This window comes from Nicotiana attenuata, unplaced genomic scaffold (assembly GCF_001879085.1).
Source record: "Nicotiana attenuata strain UT unplaced genomic scaffold, NIATTr2, whole genome shotgun sequence".
NCBI lineage: Eukaryota > Viridiplantae > Streptophyta > Magnoliopsida > Solanales > Solanaceae > Nicotiana > Nicotiana attenuata.
The window spans coordinates 1-6,236 of record NW_017686005.1 but is presented as its reverse complement, the minus strand read 5'-3'; the positions used below and the strand labels follow the sequence as shown (position 1 = coordinate 6,236).

Below are 6,236 nucleotides of genomic sequence, written 5' to 3'. Positions count from 1 at the left end.
AGCATTTCTCTCATAGCTCCATATATGTCTTCGATTTCCTCAACTGTGAACAACTCATCATCCTTTTCTTTGCCATACTTAGTCTTGACAAAAGTGTCGTAGAGATATGGCAATGGCTGTGGCAGAACCCATCCTTCTTTCTTTCTTTCTTCAGCCCATTTCTCATCATCTGGGGTAGGGTGGAAGCCTACTCCGAAGAACTTTTCTGTTGCGGGTAGAGTTACTGGCTCAGATATTCCTTGGCCCTTATCTTCTTCCAATTGACAAAAGTTATCTTTAATCACAGATTCAATCATTTATAAATGCTCTTCCAGAGTATCCCTTGCATTCTCATGGATTGATAAATGCTCCGAAGGTGCTTGCTGATGTTGTTGAATCAACAATAGGAGCAGTATTTATTGATAGCGATTCCTCAATTGACATTACCTGGGAGGTGTGCTCTCTTTCCCCCCTCAAATTCCTCATTTTAAGAGCATTAGCCGTACATGTACCTCTTCATATGTGAAGGTTTTGATCACAATTCTTTAAATGTCTTGTAATTCTTATAGCTTTTAGGTTGCTAGGAGCTAAGGTTCCTACATGAACTTCCCACCCCGCCCCCTATCCCCCCAAAAGAAAAGTGTAAATAAAGAAAGAAAAGAAACGAAAAAAGCGAACCAGCAAAAGAAAAGGAAAGAGGAGTACCTTTTCCTTTAGCTAAATTTTACATGTTGTAGCAGGGAAGTCCACTTAGAGCCAATGCAAATGCTAGGTTTAGCTTTGGCTTCCCTTTCTAGCCCGCTATCACCTCAAACATGGCTACAAGGCATGCACACTTTGTGAATTTATGGCATATAAATTTTGTTAACTTTAGAATAAAGAAGGAAACAGGGCTCTTCCGCTGAAGACATCTAATGAATTAGTCATACCACCAAGTGTGGATAAGTTATATATTATATTAGAACCTTATGACTCTGAAATTCATGAGAAACCTTGTATGAATCTCTGTGATTGGATGCTGAAGTAATGCCATTTATGTCACAGAAAATATCGGAAAAAGAGAAATATTTGAGAATTTGACGAGCTTGTGTGCTCAATGTCTTTACTTTAAGTTCTATATCCACATGGTCCCATGTAATGAGAATATACAAATAGGAGGTGGCATTGAGAGGGACAAAGATACTTAAAGGGGTCGTTTGGTTACTCGGATAAGGATATTAATCCCAGTGTAAAATTTGGGATTATAGTTATCCCATGTTTGGTTGTGGGTATGAATTTATATCAAAATAGTGGTATTAATTATCCCATATAAGAGGTGGATAGATAATCTCATGGGATATCCCAGAACTGAACGAAACAACCCCTAAGTAGATAAAGAATGTCATTTTGACTAATAAGAAGATTAGCATGTGAAGGTTAACTTATTTAACTTCTGTCTTGTGCTTTATTCTTGATTGGGGCTCAAAATGCGTTACTTGGACAGTATTCTTCTCTTTCGTTGCCTCTAATGCATACTGCTTTTGATTTTGTATGGCCTGTAGGTAGCGAAGACTCTATTAGAGCCCATAATTACACCGGAAATGCTTCAAACAAATCCAGTGAAGAAGCTCCATGAGACCTGTCAGAAGCATAAACTTAAAGTTCGGGTAGTCGATATGTGGTCACATGATGGGAGTTTTGAAGTTTTTATTGACAATCAACTAAGGGGAAAAGGCATGTGCCATGTAAAGAAAGAAATTGCATTGAACAGAGCAGCAAACAAGGCATATAATGAAGTTATTAATATGCTTAGTGTTGGCAATATGAAGATAGCTAATAGCTAATAATCTGGGCTTAGAAATAGAACTATTTCTCTCTATTTTGTTCTTATTGCTCATCTACAACTTTGGGTTTCCAAAGTTGAAATACAGACTCACCAATGAGTTTTTGGTAATGAAAGAATATTTGAAATTTCTCTGTGGAGCACAGTGACTCATCTTAACGTGAGTTAACTTCTATACACTGATAGCAGAGGCGTATTCAAGATTTCAAGAGCATGGGTGCACTATGAGCACCATAAACTTGAGTTTTTGAGAGGGTGGCTGAGAGATGTATTTTTGATTTAGGAATTTTAAAAGTTGAAACAAAGACTAAAGAAAGGAAGGGGAAAAAAGAAAAAAGAAAACGTGTAACTAGGGGTGTTCATGGTTCGGTTTGGATTGGTTTTTCCCTAAAAAGAAACCAAATCAAGTAAATCGGTTTTTCAAATATTTGGTAGCTAACCTAAAAAGTAATATAAAGAACCTATTTTATCCAGTTAAAATACACAAATTGTGAAAATTATTTACATTCTTTATATAAACTAATCCTTTTAACTTGCGCATTGGATTGAACACATTAGTTCAAATGCAGCTTTTCCAACCAAAGGACCCTTGAATTCTAAATGAAGGGCTCGACGCACACTTGTATATATGATATGGAGCTTTGTTATTCATCCTTCTTTCCCATTTTTCAATTTCCAGAACCCTTCTCTTCGATACCTACTATGACCATGCCTCCCACCTCCTCTGCTGTATCTCAACCACGGATACCACCAAAACCACCTGATTTACCCTCTATGAATCTAGATGAGACACCAACCCAACCTTCTTTTAAACAAAAACTAATTACCCCCTTTTCCTCCACTGTTGGGTCAAGAAACGTGGATACAGTGTTCTGTACCAAAGAGTTGCATGTGGAGACAGATTCAGGTGACGAACTTAACGATGATGACACCATACCGTTATCCCTGGAAGACAAGAACAGAATGTACCTCCCTTGGAAATTTTCAGTTATTATCAAATTATTCGGAAAACGAATTGAGCCACCAATTTAAATCTAAATTGAAAGATCTGTGGAAGGTTTCGGAAGAGTTATTGTTAATCGATTTAGGATTTGACTACTTCATAGTCAAATTTCTCAAGGAAGAAAGTATGCAAAAAGCACTTCACAACGGGCGCTGGTTTATCAATGGTTTCTTTCTGTCAATTAAAAAGTGGCATCTAAATTTTGTTGCCTCTGAGGCAGAAGTCACCTCCTCGGCTATTGGGGTCCGTTTACCAGAACTCCCTACTGAGTTCTATGATACAATTATTTTATCTAAGATTGGAAGCAAGTTGGATCGTCTTCTTAAAATTGATACGTGTACATCTGCAACTTTAAGGGGCAAATACGCTCGTATCTGTGTTGAGGTCCCAATTGGAATACCAGTCAAAACACACATCACTATCGGAAGGCACAAACAAAATCTTTTCTATGAAGGAGCAAATATCTTGTGTAAAACATGTGGCAGATTAGGGCATATTCAACTTAACCGTGCCTATAAGACAACAACTTCACCAACGGAGATCGAGCATGAAAGAAGCACAAAACCTCAACATGGTAGGGAAACCCAAACCCCGCCACTTACAACGAGGATGACACCTGGCAAACTATTGTTTTCCCCAGACGGAGAAATAGAAGTAACTCTAAAGCGACGACCCCCAGTCGTCCACTGCCGGTGAGAAAAGAAACGGAACAAGGTATAAATGTTAAATTATATCATGCCACCACTGGTAAGTATCTTGATTCAAAAACTCTTACTTACAAAGAAAAATCTAATTCTAACTCTTCTTCAAAATCTGTATCATATGCTCACCTTAATTTGATTGCCGTTGACAATCATGAAAATTGTCTGACTAAGCCGCTAACAAGCGACAGTGAAGCCGCTAATCAGGGGAAACTTAACTTAGAGTTAATAAAACCCAAGTTACAATCTAGCAAAACTCTTGTAATTGCCCCTACTCCTAATCAGTCACTTGGTTTTGATAAAATAGAGAGCGCCCAGATTGCTAACATTCACATTTCTAAAAACACTTCTGCCAATGCTCACCATGATAGCCTTGCATCAACTATTATTGGAGACAAAATCATGGACGAAAATTCTTCTTCTGATGTTTCAAACTTAGTCCATACTGGAAAGCAACATAAAGATGTTCACCAAAGTGAAAGCCTAGGTAAATTAACCACTCCCTCTGTAATTTCTTTACCTAATATGTTCGAAACACAACCTGAAACACAAATTCTCACCCCAAAAATAACCATAGACATTCTCGTACAAACTTCACCCAGTTATTCTATATTAATGAACCAAGAGGATTCCATGAGAATGATATCAATTCCATAACCATAAAGAATTCTACTCTTATTTTTAACTTGGTAAATCTACCAATAGTAGTGTTGATAAAAGACCCTTGATATCCTATCAAATTACACAAGGACAATCCACAAGAAGAAGCCTCAAACCTAAGGCTTCAATTGTGGGGCAAATCCTAACCTTTCACACGAACCCAACATCTCCACAATCTTGTGACCCACTCTCAATCTAACACAATAGAGGATCTAGATCAATCTCCCAAACCTTCATCTATTGCAGATTCTCCAAGCAGTTCCACTGTCCCAACAAGTAATCTGGAACCGTCTCACACTTTTTTCCCTTTAAATCCACCAACTCTACATCACTTACTACCAACAAGAGCTCAACTAAGCGTACCAGTGCTGGCGTCAATATCACAAACACCAACACTAGTAGCGACTCAAAAATGAGAGATAAACATAGGATTACAATTCACCGAACTCCTCACTTGCAGAGTTCAAAGCACTCAAATCTTCAGGGGGAACCAAGGAAAAAAGAATGTTTCCATCATGTAAATGAAACCGAGTCGGGGATTATTACTTGTGAGCCCTGTGAACCAAAACAATCCATTAGCCTCAATGAATAGCCACACTAACTTTGTCATATGGAATTGTAGAGGTTCCAATAATTCTTATTTTAGAAGAAATTTTGGATTTATGTTAGATTATCATAAGCCTTGCCTAGTTGCTCTCTTAGAGACCAAGATGGAGAATCACCAAACACTTAGAGATGATTTTCTTTTCACGAATATGATCGAAATGCCAGCTAATGGTCGATTGGGTGGTATGGTTCTTCTTTGGTCTCGTAGACTTATCACTGTTGACAGAATCTCCGTTACTCGACAAGATATTCATGCAATGGTTAAGGTATATTCCTCAACTCAACCCTGGCTATTTTCTGTGATTTATGCTAGTAACTTATTTAATTGTCGCAAAATTCTGTGGGAAAATCTTATAGCTCTTCGTGAAACTTATAATGTTCCTTGGCTCATTGGTGGTGATTTCAACGAGGTGCTCACTGCCAATGATAAATGGGGTGGTAGACAGGTTAATAATAATAGAGCAGACATTTTTTGGTCATGTATAAACAACTGTAACTTATTCGATCTAGGTTTTAAAGGGAGCAAATATACTTGGTCTAATAAACAAACTCGAAATGATTTGATTCTTGAAAGAATTGACAGATGCTTCATTAATGATGATTGGCTTAATATTTTCCCAGACGCTCATGTTAGTCATCTACCTAAAACTTATTCTGATCAAAACCCCTTACTGTTACATCTCCATGGCAATCACATTCCTAGTGCTAGCAAGCCTTTCAGATTTGAAACCATGTGGTGCTCGCATCCTGATCTTGTTAATATTATTAATGACTCCTGGNAGAAATACTGAAAAATTGTCGGGTTCCTCTGTCGTATCACTCTGACCATTATACTTTTCACCACTAGTACCATCCCTCGGAACTAACGACTTATTGTCTCATCCCAAAATTCGAAAATGCGAATAATATAAAGAACTTTAGACCCATCGGCTTTTGCAATACTATCTATAAACTTGTCACAAAAGTTATTGCAAACCGTATTAAACCCCTTTTAGACAAGCTTATCGGTCCCCATCAAGCTAGTTTCCTAAAAAATAGAAGAGTGGCCGACTGTGCAATCATTGTTCAAGAAGTTGTGAACCACTACCAAAAGATGAAAGGTTCAAAAGCTAGCGTGATTCTAAAATTGACCTTGAAAAAACTTTTGATCGATTGGAATGGTCTTTCATACATCGCACTCTCACTTTTTTCAATTCCCTCTGAATCTTATTAAACTTATTATGTCTTGTATTACTTCCTCCACTATGTCTCCTTATCAATGAAAGTAAAACTGAATTTTTTTGCCCTAGTAGAGGCATTAGACAAGGAGACCCCATGTCTCCCTACATCTTTATACTATGCTTAGAAATTCTCTCTAGAAATATCTCTCATGAGGTGGATCTAGGTAATTGGAACCCTATCAAAATTAGTAGAACTGGTCCCAGTTATCCCATCTTTTCTTTACAGATGATCTAACCCTGATGGC

The 6,236-nt window shown here is 37.7% G+C and overlaps 1 long non-coding RNA gene across 1 annotated transcript; it reads left to right on the top strand.

Annotated features, from left to right (window-relative positions):
• Positions 1 to 261: 261 nt before the first annotated feature.
• Positions 262 to 1,941, top strand: LOC109222179. The gene is made up of 2 exons (XR_002067364.1): positions 262 to 433; positions 1,521 to 1,941. It is a non-coding gene; the product is annotated as an uncharacterized LOC109222179 (long non-coding RNA).
• Positions 1,942 to 6,236: the final 4,295 nt, after the last annotated feature.